This window comes from Oncorhynchus nerka, linkage group LG3 (assembly GCF_034236695.1).
Source record: "Oncorhynchus nerka isolate Pitt River linkage group LG3, Oner_Uvic_2.0, whole genome shotgun sequence".
Classification (NCBI taxonomy): Eukaryota; Metazoa; Chordata; class Actinopteri; order Salmoniformes; family Salmonidae; genus Oncorhynchus; species Oncorhynchus nerka.
Window position 1 is genome coordinate 78,247,511 of NC_088398.1, and position 23,530 is coordinate 78,271,040.

A 23,530-nucleotide genomic window follows, 5' to 3' on the forward strand; every position below is an offset into this window, starting at 1 on the left:
CAGCAAGACACAGGAAGACACCGATCATGGACTAGAGGAAACGGAGGGGCGAACACACGCCCCCATCCACATCAATGGGGCGGTAGTGAAGCAGGTCGAGAGCTTCAAGTTCCTCAGTGTCCAAATCACTAAGAACTTAAGGTCCATACACACAGTTGATAAGAGGGCATGACAGCACCTCTACACCTCAGGAGGCTGTTCTACAGCTGCACCATCGAAATAATCTTGATTGGCTGCATTACCGCTTGGAAAGGCAACTACAAGCCACCCGACCGCCAGGCGCTACAACGCAGGGTGCGTACGGCCCAGTCCATCACTCGGGCAGAGCTCCCTGCCATCCAGGACCAATATACCAGGCGGTGTCAAGAGCAAGTCCCCACGTTGCTGACGTTGTGAAAGACTCGAGCAACCACAGTGCACCACGTCTGGAACCAACACGACCCTGAACAGCTTCTATACCCAAGTCATAGAAAAGAAAGGTGGACTGCGGTCTTTTAGACATCTTAAAGTCAATGCGCCTCCATACCAAATCTGACACTTTTTATGCATGTTTCTACACCCTTAAAAAACACACAGCAACATGGGATTCCCAGGCCAACCCAGGCAGCTGACAGTGTACTGGTATACTAAAAGACCAGAATCACATGAATAACATGCCATCCTGCTGCATAAATAAAATAATCCATTAAAATATTGTTTTAGGTATTTGATAGTCCCAAAATGTTAAACATGTCAACAGACAAGTTTCCAAAAATATTGGACTTTCATGATATGACGTCTCTCCCCATCTCCTCCATCTTGGCCTGCGCCAGTGTCTGCCAGGAATCCACTTCCTGGTCTGTCCTGATTGGCTCCCCACAACTACAACCCTGCTGGGTGGAGCCTCCCTCTGTGGAGCAGATCCCAGAGTCTCCGCTGTCCTGGCAGATGTGCCTGTCGCTGTCCTGCTCCAGCTCTGAGGGGGGCGCTGTGAGGGGAGGAGGGACGTGTATCTCCAGTAGCACCACCTCAGGATAGATGGTCAGCTTATCACAGCACAGCTCCGCCTCTGAATCAGCAGTGAGGAGGCGGGGCATGTCGGAGCCCGGGGAGGAGTCACAGAGGTACTGGGGGGAGGGGAAGAGAGAAAGATAAATTGTCATTGCTTATTCCCAACCACCCTTATATACACAGACACACCCACCAACCAAGAGGATGAACGGTACACCTGGATATGACTGTTATGCTGTTTACTGTTGAGTAAGCGTTTGTGAGGCCTACCTCCTGGATGTGTGCAGGCAGCTGGATAGAAGGGTAAAAGGTGTTTTTGAGGACTCTGTAGAACCTGAAGAAGGCGTAGGAGGAAAGCAACACGAGCAGGAAACACACCATCATGGAGACCAGGAAGTACAGGAAGATCTGCCAGTACGGGGTGTCACCTGAGGACGAGAACAGTCACACTTTAGTGGCCTTATTATGCAATTACTCCTGTAAAACACGCTCTCTGGCATCTCTACACACACATTATACAGGTAGGTAATTTGTCAAGAAATTTGGAAACCAATCTCCAAGCCTTTAGTGTGAAGTGTTCATTCCTACCCTCCGTCTGCATGCACTGGGGTTCTGTGTAGCTGCTAGTCTTGTTGTAGTAGTCGTAGCGAGACTGGATCATGACACAGTACCACGTCCAGGCCTCCAGCTCAGGCAGCGTCACCAGGTTGTTGCTGGTGTCCAACACTTTAGGCTTCAGACCCTGAAGATCCAATAAGAACACGTTATAAAATCAGACAGGGTTGGGATACGCTGCCCTGTCTTGCACTACCCCCCCCAGATGTTCCACTTATTTCACCCATTCCAGTAGGAGCACATGGGATTCTAGTGGTGAACTCATCATCAAGCCCTTCACAAGTTGAATCAGATGTGCTAGTCCTGAATACGTCTCAACAAGTGGAACGGTTGGGGGTACTCCAGGAACGGTTTGGGACATAGAGATGATATATAAATCATCTCTATCTGCTCTGGTGTAACACAGGGACACAGCAGAAGGGTTATTGATGTTTCAATTGGAAGAGTTCCAGAGAACATGGAACAACTGACATAGAAGGTTTTGCAGTGTTCTAGAATACAGAGCACCATCATAGAACACTTCAAAACCTTCTAGAATACAGAGCACCAACCAGTTACCTGCATTGAAAGCCTTATTAGAACACACGTGTTCCTATCTTTAAGTTTATTGTTTAGTGTTACACCATGTTGTAGCTTCTGGTATTTTATAGCAGTCCCAGGTTTACTGAGGGGAGGCCCAGGTGATAGCAGACGCAGGGTTACTGAGGGGAGCCCGAGGTGAAAGCAGTCCCAGGGTTACTGAGGGGAGGCCGAGGTGACAGCAGTCCCAGGGTTACTGAGGGGAGGCCCAGGTGACAGCAGTCCCAGGGTTACTGAGGGGAGGCCCAGGTGACAGCAGTCCCAGGGTTACTGAGGGGAGGCCGAGGTGAAAGCAGTCCCAGGGTTACTGAGGGAGGCCGAGGTGACAGCAGTCCCAGGGTTACTGAGGGGAGGCCCAGGTGACAGCAGTCCCAGGGTTACTGAGGGGAGGCCCAGGTGACAGCAGTCCCAGGGTTACTGAGGGGAGGCCGAGGTGAAAGCAGTCCCAGGGTTACTGAGGGGAGGCCGAGGTGACAGCAGTCCCAGGGTTACTGAGGGGAGGCCCAGGTGACAGCAGTCCCAGGGTTACTGAGGGGAGGCCCAGGTGACAGCAGTCCCAGGGTTACTGAGGGGAGGCCCAGGTTACAGCAGTCCCAGCGTTACTGAGGGGAGGCTCAGGTTACAGCAGTCCCAGGGTTACTGAGGGGAGGCCCAGGAGTCTTTAGAGGCCACAAAACAAGGCAGAAGGTTGTGCCAGTACCTGAGGGTCATCAGAGCGGCTCCAGTACTGGATGCGGTAGTACAGGTAGAGGACGTGTTCCTTCATGGAGAGCTGGGTGCTGCTCACGGGGTCAGAGATGGTCACGTCCAGCAGGTTCCCCACAGGAGCCATCTTCACCCTGGACGGTGGGCCCAACGAAGCTAGACAGAGGGAAGAACAGATAAGACCTAAATAAACTCACTAATAATCAATAGTCGCCACACAGACAACTCCAGAGTCCTGGGAATGATTATTGGTGAAGGACAGGTTAACGGTCTCTGTGCTAGTTGTGTGTGAGGGTGGCTGTGCGTGTTGTGTGTGAGGGTGGCTGTGCTAGTTGTGTGTGAGGGTGGCTGTGCTAGTTGTGTGTGAGGGTGGCTGTGCGTGTTGTGTGTGAGGGTGGCTGTGCGTGTTGTGTGTGAGGGTGGCTGTGCGTGTTGTGTGTGAGGGTGGCTGTGCGTGTTGTGTGTGAGGGTGGCTGTGCTAGTTGTGTGTGAGGGTGGCTGTGCTAGTTGTGTGTGAGGGTGGCTGTGCTAGTTGTGTGTGAGGGTGGCTGTGCTAGTTGTGTGTGAGGGTGGCTGTGCTAGTTGTGTGTGAGGGTGGCTGTGCTAGTTGTGTGTGAGGGTGGCTGTGCTAGTTGTGTGTGAGGGTGGCTGTGCGTGTTGGCATGTCGCTGTGTGTGAGTTATATTTAATTTAACCAGGTAAGACCCATTGAGGTTAAAAGCCTATTTTGTGAGGGGCGACCTGACAAGAAGGCAAAACAGGGAAATAGCAGCGTGTCCAGAAAATTTACAGAAACATACAAAAAGCTGTGTTCGAATACCCACACTAACATACTGTATATACACTACATACTATTGTTTTTATTTTATTATACTGTAAACTAAATGGTATTCTTTCAGTTGAGCGTACTAGTGCTTCACCCGTCTATCCCGGAAGTTGATGCTGTTGCTTTGCAACCGCTTGCTAGATTGTTAGAATAACAAATTATTAGCTAGGACATCATACAACTTTGGGCGTGTTCTTAAATTCAATCTGGGAGTGGCAGAGCACGCTCTGGGCGTTCCTAAATTCAGAGTGTTGTCAGATGATCTGTTGATAAGCGCTCAGAGCGCACACTGGACGCTCTGGTGGAGGGCTAGGGTTGATCCAAGTGTTCTGACCTCAGCTTGGGTGCCGTTGTAACTGGCTAATGTTGGCTAGCTTGCTAGCTACATCCAGACACAAATGAGAGAACACTTCACTGACCATTTTACTCACCCTAGCAGAGCTGGTTAGGCTGGTTTCATGTTATCCAGAGCGTTGGTAACCAACTGTGCTGCTGGCAACAATTTAATCATGCTTTTTAAATTATTATTATAATTTTTTTTTTAAGATCGCCAGAGCGAATTAACAATGTCCACTGAGAACACACTAAGACAACACAACTAAATTAAATAGCATATAGTTGATATACTGGCAAGTCCAATGTATTAGTAGCCAACTAACATTAGGTAGCTAGCTAACATACCGGTACATACCACTGTAATATGCTATGTGGTTCGTAAGGATAGCGTAGCTAACAAAATGTGTAACTTATTTGAAAAGTAATTACTTTATGACATTACTCAACATTTGTCATAATTAGTTAAAGCATTGAATTTGTATTCTCTCTCGTCAGACCTCGGCTGCATATTTTCCACCAAATACATAAAATCTGAAAATGTTGTGAAGCCACACACCCTTTTTTGAGGAATTGCATTATGGGCCCTAAAGTACGGAAATAGTGTCCTCTGCGTGTATACTTCAGCAAATTTAGGACCACATCTGGGAATTGTCATACTAACTATATCTGTAAAATGGTATAGCGACAGCTTGATCCCCTCTGTCGAAGGCGCTTGGACCTTCTTTTTTGATATTTTCAATGGTATTGTTAACAAACACGCCCCCATAAAGAAAATGAGAATTACAAAAAAAAAAAAAAAAAAGTTCAGCCCCTGTTTCGACCGCGATCTTGCAGAGTTACTCCACCTCAAGAATTGCATTTGGCGAAAGGCTCAGCACACACATACTCAGGCTGACTGGCTATCGTTCAGGCAAATGGGAAACAAGTGCACTCAGGCTATCCGGAAGGCCAAAGTTAGTTACTTTAAGGAGCAGTTCTAGCTCTGTGGGTCTAACCCAAAGAAGTTCTGGAAAACAGTTAAAGACCTGGAGGATAAACCCTCCTCCTCACAGCTGCCCATGTTCCTTAAAGTTGATGTGGTTGTTACTGACAAGAACATGGCTGAGCTTTTTAAAAAAATCACCATTTCATTAAGTCAGGGTTCCTATTTGACTCAGCCATGCCGCTCTGCCCGTCCAACATTTCCTCATCTCCCACCCCTCTAATGCGACTATCCCCGATGCTTCTCCCTCTTTTTACCCTGCCCCGCTACAAAGTCTCTCCCTGCAGGCAGTCACTAAGTCCGAGGTTCTAAAGGAATTCCTTAAACTTGACCCCCAAAAAAACGTGAGTCAGATGGATTAGACCATTTCTTAAAAAAAAAAAAAAAAAGGTTCTTACACCTATCATTGCCAAGCCTGTTTCTCCTTTCTGGGGAGGTTCCCATTGCTTTGATGGGAGCCACAGTTAGTTAATCCTTTATTTAAAAAGGGGGAGATCAAGCTGATCCTAACTGCTATAGGCCAATTTTTTTATTTTGCCCTGTTTAATCAAAAGTGATGGAAAAACTTGTCGATAATCAACTGACTGGCTTTCTTGATGTCAATAGTATTCTCTCGGTTATGCAATCTGGTTTCCGCTCAGGTTATGGATGGGTCACTGCAACCTTAAAAAGGTCCTCAATGACGTCACCATTGCCCTTGATTCTAAGCAATGTTGTTCTGCTATTTTTATTGACTTGGCCAAAGCTTTTGATACGGTAGACCATTCCATTCTTGTGGGCCAGCTAAGGTGGATTGGTGTCTCTGAGGGGTCTTTGGCCTCGTTTACTGACTCTTAAATAGTGCAGTGTATAAAGTCAGAACATCTGCTGTCTCAGCCACTGCCGGTCACCAAGGGAGTACCCCAAGGCTCAATCCTAGACCCCACGCTCTTCAAAAATGTACATTAACAACATAGCTCAGGCAGAAGGAAGCTCTCTAATCCATTTATATGCAGATGATAGTCTTTTACTCAGATAGCCCCTCCCCGGATTTTGTGTTAAATGCTCTACAACAAGCTTTCTCTGACCTTAACCTTGTTTTGGAGGTGTTCAGAACAAAAGGTAATGTGGTTTGGTAAGAATGCCCCTCTTCCCACCGGTGTGATTACGACCTCTGAAGGTTTAACGCTTGAGGTAGTCACTTCAAACAAGTACTTCGGAGTATGGCAAGATGGTGCACTGTGCTCTGCACATATCAAAGCTGCAGGCTAAAGTTAGAGGAAACCAAGTCTAGATTTATCGTAATCGCTTTCACCCCAGCTGCCAAACTAACCCTGATTCAGATGACAATCCTACCCGCGCTAGATTACGGAGACAGCATTTATAGATCGGCAGGTAAGGGTGCTCTCGAGCAGCTAGATGTTCTTTACCATTCAGCCATCATATTTTCCACCAATGCTCCTTATAGGATACACTCCTCTGTAAACTGGCCATCTCTGTATACACATCACAAAACCTACTGGTTGATGCTGATTTATAAAACCCTCTTAAGCCTAACTCCCCCCTATCTGAGATATCTACTGCAGCCTTCATCCTCCACATACAACACTTGTTCTGCCAGTCACATTCTGATAAAAGGTCCAAAGCACACGCATCCCTGAGTCAATCCTCTTTTCAGTCATTAGCTGCAGCAACAAACACTCACACTGGACAGTTCTCAATCTCTTAATTCAAAAAGACTCAATCATGGACACTCTTACTGACAGTTGTGGCTGCTTTGTGTGATTTATTGTTGTCTCTACCTTCTTGCCCTTGTGCTGTTGTCTGTGCCCAATAATGTTTGTACCATGTTTTGTGTTGCTACCAAGTTGTTGCCACCATGCCGTGTTGTCATGTGTTGCTGCCTTGCTACGGTGTCGTCTTAGGTCTCTCTTTATGTAGTGATGTGTGTTTTGTCCTATATTTATATTGTATTTCTTTTTAATCCCAGACCCCCGTCCCTGCAGGAGGCCTTTTGGTAGGGTGACATTATAAATAAGAATTTGTTCTTAACTGACTTCTCTGGTTAAATAAAAATCCATACTATGCCAAATAAGCATGTACATCAAAAATAGTATGGTTAGTATGAGTATTGAGTATGAGGGGCGGCAGCGTAGCCTAGTGGTTAGAGCGTTGGACTAGTAACCGGAAGGTTGCAAGTTCAAACCCCTGAGCTGACAAGATACAAATCTGTCGTTCTGCCCCTGAACAGGCAGTTAACCCACTGTCATTGTAAATAAGTATTTTTTCTTAACTGACTAAAAAATTAAATTAAAAATTTAAATAAAAAAAAAAAATCACAAGTTATATACACTGCTCAAAAAAATAAAGGGAACAATTAAACAACACAATGTAACTCCAAGTCAATCACACTTCTCTGAAATCAAACTGTCCACTTAGGAAGCAACACTGATTGACAATAAATTTCACATGCTGTTGAGCAAATGGAATAGATAACAGGTGGCAATTAGCAAGACACCCCCAATAAAGGAGTCGTTCTGCAGGTGGTAACCACAGACCACTTCTCAGTTTCTATGCTTCCTGGCTGATGTTTTGGTCACTTTTGAATGCTGCTGGTGCTTTCACTCTAGTGGTAGCATGAGACTGAGTCTACAACCCACACAAGTGGCTCAGGTAGTGCAGCTCATCCAGGATGGCACATCAATGCGAGCTGTGGCAAGAAGGTTTGCTGTGTCTGTCAGCGTAGTGTCCAGAGCATGGAGGCGCTACCAGGACACAGGCCAGTACATCAGGAGACGTGGAGGCGGCCGTAGGAGGGCAACAACCCAGCAGCAGGACCGCTACCTCCGCATTTGTGCAAGGAGGAGCAGGAGGAGCACTGCCAGAGCCCTGCAAAATGACCTCCAGCAGGCCACCAATGTGCATGTGTCTGCTCAAACAGTCAGAAACAGACTCCATGAGGGTGGTATGAGAGGGCCCGATGTGCACAGGTGGGGGTTGTGCTTACAGTCCAACACCGTGCAGGACGTTTGGCATTTGCCAGAGAACACCAAGATTGGAAAATTCGCCACTGGCGCCCTGTGCTCTTCACAGATGAAAGCAGGTTCACACTGAGCATGTGACAGACGTGACAGTCTGGAGACGCTGTGGAGAACGTTCTGCTGCCTGCAACATCCTCCAGCATGACCGGTTTGGCGGTGGGTCAGTCATGGTGTGGGGTGGCATTTCTTTGTGGGGCCGCACAGTCCTCCATGTGCTCGCCAGAGGTAGCCTGACTGCCATTAGGTACCGAGATGAGATCCTCAGACCCCTTGTGAGACCATATGCTGGTGCGGTTGGCCCTGGGTTCCTCCTAATGCAAGACAATGCTAGACCTCATGTGGCTGGAGTGTGTCAGCAGTTCCTGCAAGAGGAAGGCATTGATGCTATGGACTGGCCTGCCAGTTCCCCAGACCTGAATCTAATTGAGCACATCTGGGACATCATGTCTCGCTTCCGGCGCCGACAGAGATGACCGCCTCGCTTCGCGTTCCTAGGAAACTATGCATTTTTTTTTTTTTTTACGTGTTATTTCTTACATTGGTACCCCAGGTCATCTTAGGTTTCATTACATACAGTCGAGAAGAACTACTGAACATAAGAGCAGCGTCAACTCACCATCAGTACGACCAAGAATATGACTTTCGCGAAGCGGACCCTGTGTTCTGCCTTTCACCCAGGACAACGTAATGGATCCCAGCCAGCGACCCCCAAAAAACGACTTCGAAAAAGGGGAAAACGAAGCGGTCTTCTGGTCAGACTCCGGAGACGGGCACATCGTGCACCACTCCCTAGCATTCTCCTCGCCAATGTCCAGTCTCTTGACAACAAGGTTGATGAAATCCGAGCAAGGGTAGCATTCCAGAGGGACATCAGAGATTGTAACGTTCTTTGCTTCACGGAAACATGGCTCACTGGAGAGACGCTATCGGTGACGGTGCAGCCAGCTGGTTTCTCCACGCATCACGCCGACAGAAACAAACATCTTTCTGGTAAGAAGAGGGACAGGGGCGTATGCTTTATGGTTAACGTGACGTGGTGTGGCCAAAACAACATACAGGAACTCAAGTCCTTCTGTTCACCTGATTTAGAATTCCTCACAATCAAATGTAGACCGCATTATCTACCAAGGGAATTCTCTTCGATTATAATCACAGCTGTATATATATATATATATATATTCCACCCCAGGCAGACACATCGATGGCTCTGAACAAACTTTATTTGACTTTATTTGACTCTTTGCAAAGTGGAATCCATATATCCGGAGGCTGCATTCATTGTAGCTGGGGATTTTAAGGCTAATCTGAAAACAAGACTCCCTAAATTTTATCAGCATATCGATTGCGCAACCAGGGCTGGAAAAACCTTGGATCATTGCTATTCCAACTTCCGCGACGCATATAAGGCCCTGCCCCGCCCTCCTTTCGGAAAAGCTGACCACGACTCCATTTTGTTGATCCCTGCCTACAGACAGAAACTAAAACAAGAAGCTCCCACACTGAGGTCTGTTCAACGCTGGTCCGACCAATCTGATTCCACACTCCAAGACTGCTTCCATCACGTGGACTAGGATATGTTCCGTATTGCGTCAGACGACAACATTGACGAATACACTGATTCGGTGTGCGAGTTCATTAGAACGTGCGTTGAAGATGTCGTTCCCATAGCAACGATTAAAACATTCCCAAACCAGAAACCGTGTATTGATGGCAGCATTCGCGTGAAACTGAAAGCGCGAACCACTGCTTTTAATCAGGGCAAGGTGACTGGAAACATGACCGAATACAAACAGTGTAACTATTCCCTCCGCAACGCAATCAAACAAGCGTCAGTATAGAGACAAAGTAGAATCTCAATTCAACGGCTCAGACACAAGAGGTATGTGGCAGGGTCTACAGTCAATCACGGATTACAAAAAGAAAACCAGCACAGTCACGGACCAGGATGTCTTGCTCCCAGGCAGACTAAATAACTTTTTTGCCCGCTTTGAGGATAATACAGTGCCACTGACACTGCACGCAACTAAAACATGCAGACTCTCCTTCACTGCAGCCGACGTGAGGAAAACATTTAAACGTGTCAACCCTCGCAAGGCTGCAGGCCCAGACGGCATCCCCAGCCGCGCCCTCAGAGCATGCGCAGACCAGCTGGCTGGTGTGTTTACAGACATATTCAATCAATCCCTATCCCAGTCTGTTGTTCCCACATGCTTCAAGAGGGCCACCATTGTTCCTGTTCCAAAGAAAGCTAAGGTAACTGAGCTAAACGACTACCTCCCCGTAGCACTCACTTCCGTCATCATGAAGTGCTTTGAGAGACTAGTCAAGGACCATATCACCTCCACCCTACCTGACACCCTAGACCCACTCCAATTTGCTTACCGCCCAAATAGGTCCACAGACGATGCAATCTCAACCACACTGCACACTGCCCTAACCCATCTGGACAAGAGGAATACCTATGTGAGAATGCTGTTCATCGACTACAGCTCGGCATTTAACACCATAGTGCCCTCCAAGCTCGTCATCAAGCTCGAGACCCTGGGTCTCGACCCCGCCCTGTGCAACTGGGTACTGGACTTCCTGACGGGCCGCCCCCAGGTGGTGAGGGTAGGCAACAACATCCCCACCCCGCTGATCCTCAACACTGGGGCCCCACAAGGGTGCGTTCTGAGCCCTCTCCTGTACTCCCTGTTCACCCACGACTGCGTGGCCACGCACGCCTCCAACTCAATCATCAAGTTTGCGGACGACACAACAGTGGTAGGCTTGATTACCAACAACGACGAGACGGCCTACAGGGAGGAGGTGAGGGCCCTCGGAGTGTGGTGTCAGGAAAATAACCTCACACTCAACGTCAACAAAACTAAGAAGATGATTGTGGACTTCAGGAAACAGCAGAGGGAACACCCCCCTATCCACATCGATGGAACAGTAGTGGAGAGGGTAGTAAGTTAAGTTCCTCGGCGTACACATCACAGACAAACTGAATTGGTCCACCCACACAGACAGCATCGTGAAGAAGGCGCAGCAGCGCCTCTTCAACCTCAGGAGGCTGAAGAAATTCGGCTTGTCACCAAAAGCACTCAAACTTCTACAGATGCACAATCGAGAGCATCCTGTCGGGCTGTATCACCGCCTGGTACGGCAACTGCTCCGCCCACAACCGTAAGGCTCTCCAGAGGGTAGTGAGGTCTGCACAACGCATCACCGGGGGCAAACTACCTGCCCTCCAGGACACCTATACCACCCGATGTCACAGGAAGGCCATAAAGATCATCAAGGACAGCAACCACCCGAGCCACTGCCTGTTCACCCAGCTATCATCCAGAAGGCGAGGTCAGTACAGGTGCATCAACGCTGGGACCGAGAGACTGAAAAACAGCTTCTATCTCAAGGCCATCAGACTGTTAAACAGCCACCACTAACATTGAGTGGCTGCTGCCAACACACTGACTCAACTCCAGCCACTTTAATAATGGGAATTGATGGGAAAGGATGTAAAATATATCACTAGCCACTTTAAACAATGCTACCTAATATAATGTTTACATACCCTACATTATTCATCTCATATGTATACGTATATACTGTAGTCTATCATCTACTGCATCCTTATGTAATACATGTATCACTAGCCACTTTAACTATGCCACTTTGTTTACATACTCATCTCATATGTATATACTGCACTCAATACCATCTACTGTATCTTGCCTATGCCGCTCTGTACCATCACTCATTCATATATCTTTATGTACATATTCTTTATCCCCTTACACTTGTCTATAAAGGTAGTAGTTTTGGAATTGTTAGCTAGATTACTTGTTGGTTATCACTGCATTGTCGGAACTAGAAGCACAAGCATTTCGCTACACTCGCACTAACATCTGCTAACCATGTGTATGTGACAAATAAAATTTGATTTGATTTGATCCACCAACCCCACGTTGCACCAGACTGTCCAGGAGTTGGCGGATGCTTTAGTCCAGGTCTGGGAGGAGATCCCTCAGGAGACCATCCGCCACCTCATCAGGAGCATGCCCAGGCTTTGTAGGGAGGTCATACAGGCACGTGGAGGCCACACACACTACTGAGCCTCATTTTGACTTGTTTTAAGGACATTACATCAAAGTTGGATCAGTCTGTAGTGTGGTTTTCCACTTTAATTTTGAGTGTGACTCAAAATCCAGACCTCCATGGGTTGATAAATTTGATTTCCATTGATAATTTGTGTGATTTTGTTGTCAGCACATTCAACTATGTAAAGAAAAAAGTATTTAAGAATATTTCATTCATTCAGATCTAGGATGTGTTATTTTAGTGTTCCCTTTATTTTTTGGAGCAGTGTATACATTTGAAGATTAGAAACAAATGCAGCTATCACAAAGAGTGTCGTCGATCAGCGTCTTAAAAACAGGCAAAGACACTAACTCCCATAACTTTAATATCTTTCAAAGCATATTCCAGGATAAAGGCATTATGGGGCTTTCCCCACCTCGGTCCTAGCCTCCCCCACCTCGGTCCTAGCCTCCCCCACCTCGGTCCTAGCCTCCCCCACCTCAGTTCTAGCCTTAGGAATAGACAAGGACAGCAGCGACTGTGAAGGAAGACTGTATTGAGTGACTGATCTGGTCAGCGACGAACAGAGATACAAAGGGAGTTGTCCCATCAATGCTTTGTATACAAAAGTGTACCAGTGCTTTAGCCTCCTGGTGGAGAGGTACATTGCACCATGGGTAATTGATGTAGCATTTGTTTCGTATCTTAAATCACCATGATACACTGTGTCCAGAGTTTAAGGTACTTGTGGAGGCCTGCATATAGACAATATCACCATAATCGAGGACCGATAACAAAGTGCTTTGAACAAGATCCTTTCTGACAGACATTGAAAAGCAAGATTTGTTCCTAAAATAGAAACCCAATTGCAACTACAGTTTCTTCGTCAATGTTATCAATGTGCTGTTTAAAATTCAGCTTTTCATCCAACTAATTCCCAAGATACTTATAGGAGGTGACCCTATCAATTTGCCTTTCATAGTTAAAATCTGAAAGTGACTCCAACTAAATTTAAGAAAAAAATGCACAAGCTTCAATTTGAAAAGATGTCTCTGAATAACATCAAAAGCCAACTATAAGTCCAGAAAAGCGATCTCAAATGTGCAAGAATAAGTCATTGTGTCATCAGCATACAGATTTGCAGTCAGTCTTCCCTATGTAATTTATATAGTGTAAAAAAGATCGGACATAAAGTGGAGCCCTGGGGGACGCCTATCATAAGCCTTCGAAACTCAGATTCCATACCCTGCTGTGCTACACACTGTTCTGTCAAAAGGTAGTTTTGGAACCAATACAATGCATCAACACTTAAACATTTATTTAGTCTATTCAACAGCAGGGCATGGTCAATAGTGTCAAAGGCCTTTGACAAGTCAATAGAAAGTGAGCATCTAGAAGAAAAAACAACAACATTATTGCAGTAATTGTACTATACTGCCCTACCAAGCAAAACTGGCAGTAACTGCTCATTTGGTCAAAAATTAGTTAAGTCATTTTTGCTACAGTAAATACATGCTTAACCTCTTGCTCCTATCCGACACGCAGGCGTCCCATCTAGACATCTGGAAATGCAAATGGGCTACGCTAAATGCTAATAACACTCGTTAAAACTCAAACGTTCATTAAAATACACATGTATGGTACTGAATTAAAGCTACACTTGTTGTGAATTGTCGTGGAATTATCAGAATATGTTGGTAACATTTGTAAGATGTTTAATATTCATCAAATGTGTGTAAGTTACTTCTCATAAGAATGTATTTTGTTGTACTATAGTGGTGGCCATTGGCAGTTATCTGTTCTATGTCAGGACTAAGTTGCATGGGCCACATGAGAGGGGAGAGGTCAAAGTGTCATCATGTGTAAACATATCTTATACTCCCTAACTTTCCCAGTGGGGAAAGGAGGGGTTGCAGTGTCTGGAATCATTCTATGCTCCCTCTTTGTTGACCTGTAGGGTCACTCTCCTATCCGTGAGTTTGTGTTTAGAGTGGGTTGTACATCAATGACAATTTGATATATGCCTGTTGATATGGAGGATTTGGTTTATGAAAGGAGACAAAGCTGAACGATGAATTATGTCTATGCTGTCTGACTATGGGTGTCTTTGCTATTAAAGGAACTCAGTTGCATTGTAAGGGGACTCTCAGAAAATTCACTGGGGAGACACTGAATTTATCTGAGAGTCACAGGATTGTGATAAGAGCTCATATAATTAAAGATGGACTTTTATAACTAACTCTGACGTGTGTGGCTGTGTGTGTGTGTGGCTGTGTGTGTGTGTGTGTGTGTGGCTGTGTGTGTGTGTGTGTGGCTGTGTGTGTTTACATTTACATTTAAGTCATTTAGCAGACGCTCTTATCCAGAGCGACTTACAAATTGGTGCGTTCATCTTATGACATCCAGTGGAACAGCCACTTTACAATAGTGCATCTAAATCTTTTAAGGGGGGGGGTGAGAAGGATTACTTTATCCTATCCTAGGTATTCCTTAAAGAGGTGGGGTTTCAGGTGTCTCCGGAAGGTGGTGATTGACTCCGCTGTCCTGGCGTCGTGAGGGAGTTTGTTCAACAACACAATCCAACAATCAGATTGATACATGAGTGTGTAGTTGTGGGTTATCGGGTGTCTAATTGTTCTACATTTTTTTCAATATGGGTGATTTAAAATAGCCTGTTTTGTTGGTGTTTAAATGTGACTGTCTGCAACTGTGTTTATTTTCGTCTCTCATTTAGTTTATTTTTTCCATCTGTGCCCAAGTCTGTCTGCCTTCTCCCATTCCTCTCACCGTTTTTATCAGGACAGAAGTCTTTGTTGACCCAGTCCGAGTTGACTCCGCCTGCGCTGGCTTGGACTCGGAGCACGTACGCGCCCAGGTAGCGCAGATTAGAACCTGTGAGGTCACAGCGGGTGAGTGTGGTCCTTTCACACACACGGCTCCAGTTCTGAATCTTCATCTTCATCTTGTACTTCCTGTTGGGGAGCGAGCGAGAGGGTCAGTGATGAGAGGCAGTCTTGGCCTAATACCAGATCATGACTCTCATGGTGGTAAAATAAAGCAGACGAGTCACTGTTTGGGTGTAGGAGGTGAACTACAGTACAGTATGTGACATGTAGGAGGGGGAGGTGAACTACAGTATGACATGTAGGAGGAGGAGGTGAACTACAGTATGTGACATGTAGGAGGTGAACTACAGTATGACATGTAGGAGGGGGAGGTGAACTACAGTATGACATGTAGGAGGGGGAGGTGAACTACAGTATGACATGGAGGAGGGGGAGGTGAACTACAGTATGTGACATGTAGGAGGGGGAGGTGAACTACAGTATGTGACATGTAGGAGGGGGAGGTGAACTACAGTATGACATGTAGGAGGTGAACTACAGTATGACATGTAGGAGGTGAACTACAGTATGTGACATGTAGGAGGGGGAGGTGAACTACAGTATGACATGTAGGAGGGGGAGGTGAACTACAGTATGACATGTAGGAGGTGAACTACAGTATGACATGTAGGAGGTGAACTACAGTATGACATGTAGGAGGTGAACTACAGTATGACATGTAGGAGGTGAACTACAGTATGTGACATGTAGGAGGTGAACTACAGTATGTGACATGTAGGAGGTGAACTACAGTATGTGACATGTAGGAGGTGAACTACAGTATGTGACATGTAGGAGGTGAACTACAGTATGTGACATGTAGGAGGTGAACTACAGTATGTGACATGTAGGAGGTGAACTACAGTATGTGACATGTAGGAGGTGAACTACAGTATGTGACATGTAGGAGGTGAACTACAGTATGACATGTAGGAGGTGAACTACAGTATGACATGTAGGAGGGGGAGGTGAACTACAGTATGACATGTAGGAGGGGGAGGTGAACTACAGTATGACATGTAGGAGGGGGAGGTGAACTACAGTATGTGACATGTAGGAGGTGAACTACAGTATGTGACATGTAGGAGGTGAACTACAGTATGTGACATGTAGGAGGTGAACTACAGTATGTGACATGTAGGAGGTGAACTACAGTATGTGACATGTAGGAAGGGGAGGTGAACTACAGTATGACATGTAGGAGGGGGAGGTGAACTACAGTATGTGACATGTAGGAGGGGAGGTGAACTACAGTATGTGACATGTAGGAGGGGAGGTGAACTACAGTATGTGACATGTAGGAGGAGGTGAACTACAGTATGTGACATGTAGGAGGGGAGGTGAACTACAGTATGTGACATGTAGGAGGGGGAGGTGAACTACAGTATGTGACATGTAGGAGGTGAACTACAGTATGTGACATGTAGGAGGTGAACTACAGTATGTGACATGTAGGAAGGGGAGGTGAACTACAGTATGACATGTAGGAGGGGGAGGTGAACTACAGTATGTGACATGTAGGAGGGGAGGTGAACTACAGTATGTGACATGTAGGAGGGGGAGGTGAACTACAGTATGTGACATGTAGGAGGGGGAGGTGAAATACAGTATGACATGTAGGAGGGGAGGTGAAATACAGTATGACATGTAGGAGGGGAGGTGAACTACAGTATGTGACATGTAGGAAGTGAACTACAGTATGTGACATGTAGGAGGTGAACTACAGTATGTGACATGTAGGAGGGGGAGGTGAACTACAGTATGTGACATGTAGGAGGGGGAGGTGAACTACAGTATGACATGTAGGAGGGGGAGGTGAACTACAGTATGACATGTAGGAGGGGGAGGTGAACTACAGTATGTGACATGTAGGAGGGGGAGGTGAACTACAGTATGTGACATGTAGGAGGGGGAGGTGAACTACAGTATGACATGTAGGAGGGGGAGGTGAACTACAGTATGTGACATGTAGGAGGTGAACTACAGTGTGTGACATGTAGGAGGGGGGGGGAACTACAGTATGTGACATGTAGGAGGGGAGGTGAACTACAGTATGTGACATGTAGGAGGGGAGGTGAACTACAGTATGTGACATGTAGGAGGAGGAGGTGAACTACAGTATGTGACATGTAGGAGGAGAGGTGAACTACAGTACAGTATGTGACATGTAGGAGGGGGAGGTGAACTACAGTATGACATGTAGGAAGGGGAGGTGAACTACAGTATGACATGTTGGAGGGGAGGTGAACTACAGTATGTGACATGTAGGAGGGGAGGTGAACTACAGTATGTGACATGTAGGAGGAGGAGGTGAACTACAGTATGTGACATGTAGGAGGGGAGGTGAACTACAGTACAGTATGTGACATGTAGAAGGGGAGGTGAAATACAGTATGACATGTAGGAGGGGAGGTGAAATACAGTATGACATGTAGGAGGGGAGGTGAACTACAGTATGTGACATGTAGGAGGGGGAGTGAACTACAGTATGACATGTAGGTGGGGGGAGGTGAACTACAGTATGTGACATGTAGGTGGGGAGGGGAACTACAGTATGTGACATGTAGGAGGGGAGGTGAACTACAGTATGTGACATGTAGGAGGGGGAGGTGAACTACAGTATGTGACATGTAGGTGGGGGAGGTGAACTACAGTATGTGACATGTAGGAGGGGGAGGTGAACTACAGTGTGACATGTAGGTGGGGGAGGGGAACTACAGTATGTGACATGTAGGTGGGGGAGGGGAACTACAGTATGTGACATGTAGGAGGGGAGGTGAACTACAGTATGTGACATGTAGGAGGGGAGGTGAACTACAGTATGTGACATGTAGGAGGGGAGGTGAACTACAGTATGTGACATGTAGGAGAGGGAGGTGAACTACAGTATGTGACATGTAGGAGGGGAGGTGAACTACAGTACAGTATGTGACATGTAGGAGGGGGAGGTGAACTACAGTATGACATGTAGGAAGGGGAGGTGAACTACAGTATGACATGTTGGAGGGGAGGTGAACTACAGTATGTGACATGTAGGAGGGGAGGTGAACTACAGTATGTGACATGTAGGAGGAGGAGGTGAACTACAGTATGTGACATGTAGGAGGGGAGGTGAACTACAGTACAGTATGTGACATGTAGGAGGGGGAGGTGAAATACAGTATGACATGTAGGAGGGGAGGTGAAATACAGTATGACATGTAGGAGGGGAGGTGAACTACAGTATGTGACATGTAGGAGGGGGAGGTGAACTACAGTATGACATGTAGGTGGGGGAGGTGAACTACAGTATGTGACATGTAGGTGGGGGAGGGGAACTACAGTATGTGACATGTAGGAGGGGAGGTGAACTACAGTATGTGACATGTAGGAGGGGGAGGTGAACTACAGTATGTGACATGTAGGAGGGGGGAGGTGAACTACAGTATGTGACATGTAGGTGGGGGAGGTGAACTACAGTATGTGACATGTAGGAGGGGGAGGTGAACTACAGTGTGACATGTAGGTGGGGGGGGAACTACAGTATGTGACATGTAGGTGGGGGGGGAACTACAGTATGTGACATGTAGGAGGGGAGGTGAACTACAGTATGTGACATGTAGGAGGGGAGGTGAACTACAGTATGTGACATGTAGGAGGGGAGGTGAACTACAGTATGTGACATGTAGGAGGGGAGTGACATGTGAACTACAGTATGTGACATGTAGGAGGGGAGGTGAACTACAGTATGTGACATGTAGGAGGGGGAGGTGAACTACAGTATGTGACATGTAGGAGGGGAGGTGAACTACAGTATGTGACATGTAGGAGGGGGAGGTGAGGTGAACTAGGAGGGGAGTGAACTACAGTATGTGACATGTAGGAGGGGAGGTGAACTACAGTATGTGACATGTAGGAGGGGGAGGTGAACTACAGTATGTGACATGTAGGAGGGGAGGTGAACTACAGTATGTGACATGTGACATGGGAGGAGGTGAACTACAGTATGTGACATGTAGGAAGGGGAGGTGAACTACAGTATGTGACATGTAGGGGAGGGAACTACAGGAGGTGAACTACAGTATGTGACATGTAGGAGGGGAGGTGAACTACAGTATGTGACATGTGGAGGGGGAGGTGAACTACAGGTGACATGTAGGAGGTGAACTACAGTATGACATGTAGGAGGGGGAGGTGAACTACAGTATGACATGTAGGAGGGGGGAGGTGAACTACAGTATGTGACATGTAGGAGAACTACAGGTGACATGTGGAGGGGAGGTGAACTACAGTATGTGACATGTAGGAGGGGGGGAGGTGAACTACAGTATGTGACATGTAGGAGGGGGAGGTGAACTACAGTATGTGACATGTAGGAGGGGAGGTGAACTACAGTATGTGACATGTAGGAGGGGGAGGTGAACTACAGTATGTGACATGTAGGAGGGGAGGTGAACTACAGTATGTGACATGTAGGAGGGGAGGTGAACTACAGTATGTGACATGTAGGAGGGGAGGTGAACTACAGTATGTGACATGTAGGAGGGGGAGGTGAACTACAGTATGACATGTAGGAGGGGGAGGTGAACTACAGTATGACATGTAGGAGGGGAGGTGAACTGACATGTAGAACTACAGTATAGTGTGAACATGTATGTGACATGTAGGAGGTGAACTACAGTATGTGACATGTAGGAGGGGAGGTGAACTACAGTATGACATGTAGGAGGGGGAGGTGAACTACAGTATGACATGTAGGAGGGGAGGTGAACTACAGTATGACATGACAGGGGAGGTGAACTAGTAGGACATGTAGGAGGGAACTACAGTATGACATGTAGGAGGGAGGTGAACTACAGTATGTGACATGTAGGAGGGGAGGAACAGTATGACATGTAGGAGGGGAGGTGAACTACAGTATGTGACATGTAGGAGGGGGAGGTGAACTACAGGACATGGGAGGTGAACTACAGTATGTGACATGTAGGAGGGGGAGGTGAACTACAGTATGTGACATGTAGGAGGGGGAGGTGAACTACAGTATGTGAGGAGGGGGAGGTGAACTACAGTATGAGGGAGAACTACAGTATGTGAACATGTAGGAGGGGAGGAACTACAGTATGTGACATGTAGGAGGGGAGGTGAACTACAGTATGTGACATGTAGGAGGGGAGGTGAACTACAGTATGTGACATGTAGGAGGGAGGAACTACAGTATGTGACATGTAGGAGGGGGGAGGGTGAACTACAGTATGTGACATGTAGGAGGGGAGGTGAACTACAGTATGTGACATGTAGGAGGGGGGAGGTGAACTACAGTATGTGACATGTAGGAGGGGAGGTGAACTACAGTATGTGACATGTAGGAGGGGAGGTGAACTACAGTATGTGACATGTGGAGGGGAGGTGAACTACAGACATGTAGGTGAGGTAGGAGGGGAGGTGAACTACAGTATGTGACATGTAGGAGGGGAGGTGAACTACAGTATGTGACATGTAGGAGGGGGAGGTGAACTACAGTATGTGACATGTAGGAGGGGGAGGTGAACTACAGTATGTGACATGTAGGAGGGGAGGTGAACTACAGTATGTGACATGTAGGAGGGGAGGTGAACTACAGTATGTGACATGTAGGAGGGGAGGTGAACTACAGTATGTGACATGTAGGAGGGGAGGTGAACTACAGTATGTGACATGTAGGAGGGGGGAGGTGAACTACAGTATGACATGTAGGAGGGGAGGTGAACTACAGTATGACATGTAGGAGGGGGAGGTGAACTACAGTATGACATGTAGGAGGGGGAGGTGAACTACAGTATGTGACATGTAGGAGGGGAGGTGAACTGTATGACATGTAGGAGGGGAGGTGAACTACAGTATGTGACATGTAGGAGGGGGAGGTGAACTAACTGTGACATGTAGGAGACATGTAGGAGGGGGGAGGTGAACTACAGTATGTGACATGTAGGAGGGGAGGTGAACTACAGTATGTGACATGTAGGAGGGGAGGTGAACTACAGTATGTGACATGTAGGAGGGGGAGGTGAACTACAGTATGTGACATGTAGGAGGGGGAGGTGAACTACAGTATGTGACATGTAGGAGGGGAGGTGAACTACAGTATGTGACATGTAGGAGGGGAGGTGAACTACAGTATGTGACATGTAGGAGGAGGTGAACTACAGTATGTGACATGTAGGAGGAGGAGGTGAACTACAGTATGTGACATGTAGGAGGGGAGGTGAACTACAGTATGTGACATGTAGGAGGGGAGGTGAACTACAGTATGTGACATGTAGGAGGGGAGGTGAACAGTACAGTGAACTACAGTATGTGACATGTAGGAGGGGAGGTGAACTACATGTATGACATGTAGGAGGGGGAGGTGAACTACAGTATGTGACATGTAGGAGGGGAGGTGAACTACAGTATGTGACATGTAGGAGGGGGAGGTGAACTACAGTATGTGACATGTAGGAGGGGGAGGTGAACTACAGTATGTGACATGTAGGAGGGGGAGGTGAACTACAGTATGTGACATGTAGGAGGGGAGGTGAACTACAGTATGTGACATGTAGGAGGGGGAGGTGAACTACAGTATGTGACATGTAGGAGGGGAGGTGAACTACAGTGTGACATGTAGGACATGAACTAGTAGTAGGGGGAGGTGAACTACAGTATGTGACATGTAGGAGGGGAGGTGAACTACAGTATGTGACATGTAGGAGGGGAGGTGAACTACAGTATGTGACATGTAGGAGGGGAGGTGAACTACAGTATGTGACATGTAGGAGGGGGAGGTGAACTACAGTATGTGACATGTAGGAGGGGAGGTGAACTACAGTATGTGACATGTAGGAGGGGGAGGTGAACTACAGTATGTGACATGTAGGAGGGGGAGGTGAACTACAGTATGTGACATGTAGGAGGGGAGGTGAACTACAGTATGTGACATGTAGGAGGGGAGGTGAACTACAGTATGTGACATGTAGGAGGGGAGGTGAACTACAGTATGTGACATGTAGGAGGGGGAGGTGAACTACAGGACATGTAGGTGGGGGAGGTGAACTACAGGTGACATGTAGGTGGGGGGAGGTGAACTACAGTATGTGACATGTAGGAGGGGGGAGGTGAACTACAGTATGTGACATGTAGGAGGGGGAGGTGAACTACAGTATGTGACATGTAGGAGGGGAGGTGAACTACAGTATGTGACATGTAGGAGGGAACTACAGTATGTGAACTACAGTATGTGACATGTAGGAGGAGGAGGTGAACTACAGTATGTGACATGTAGGAGGAGGAGGTGAACTACAGTATGTGACATGTAGGAGGGGAGGTGAACTACAGTATGTGACATGTAGGAGGTGAACTACAGTATGTGACATGTAGGAGGTGAACTACAGTATGTGACATGTAGGAAGGGGAGGTGAACTACAGTATGACATGTAGGAAGGGGAGGTGAACTACAGTATGACATGTAGGAAGGGGAGGTGAACTACAGTATGACATGTAGAAGGGGGAGGTGAACTACAGTATGTGACATGTAGGAGGGGAGGTGAACTACAGTATGACATGTAGGAGGGGGAGGTGAACTACAGTATGACATGTAGGAGGGGGAGGTGAACTACAGTATGTGACATGTAGGAGGGGGAGGTGAACTACAGTATGTGACATGTAGGAGGGGAGGTGAACTACAGTATGTGACATGTAGGAGGTGAACTACAGTATGACATGTAGGAGGGGGAGGTGAACTACAGTATGTGACATGTAGGAGGTGAACTACAGTATGTGACATGTAGGAGGAGGAGGTGAACTACAGTATGTGACATGTAGGAGGGGAGGTGAACTACAGTATGTGACATGTAGGAGGGGAGGTGAACTACAGTATGTGACATGTAGGAGGGGAGGTGAACTACAGTATGTGACATGTAGGAGGGGGAGGTGAACTACAGTATGTGTAGGAGGGGGGAGGTGAACTACAGTATGACATGTAGGAGGGGAGGTGAACTACAGTATGTGACATGTAGGAGGTGAACTGATGTGACATGTAGGAGGGGGAGGTGAACTACAGTATGTGACATGTAGGAGGGGAGGTGAACTACAGTATGACATGTAGGAGGGGGAGGTGAACTACAGTATGTGACATGTAGGAGGTGAACTACAGTATGTGACATGTAGGAGGGGGAGGTGAACTACAGTATGTGACATGTAGGAGGGGGGAGGTGAACTACAGTATGACATGTAGGAGGGGGAGGTGAACTACAGTATGACATGTAGGAGGGGAGGTGAACTACAGTATGTGACATGTAGGAGGTGAACTACAGTATGTGACATGTAGGAGGGGAGGTGAACTACAGTATGTGACATGTAGGAGGGGGAGGTGAACTACAGTATGACATGTAGGTGGGGGAGGTGAACTACAGTATGTGACATGTAGGAGGTGAACTACAGTATGTGACATGTAGGAGGGGAGGTGAACTACAGTATGTGACATGTAGGAGGGGAGGTGAACTACAGTATGACATGTAGGAAGGGGAGGTGAACTACA

General features: G+C 47.0%; 1 pseudogene; it reads right to left on the reverse strand.

Annotated features, from left to right (window-relative positions):
• Positions 1-732: 732 nt before the first annotated feature.
• Positions 733-23,530, reverse strand: part of LOC115117094 (interferon alpha/beta receptor 1b-like) — a 29,690-nt pseudogene continuing 6,892 nt past the window's right edge.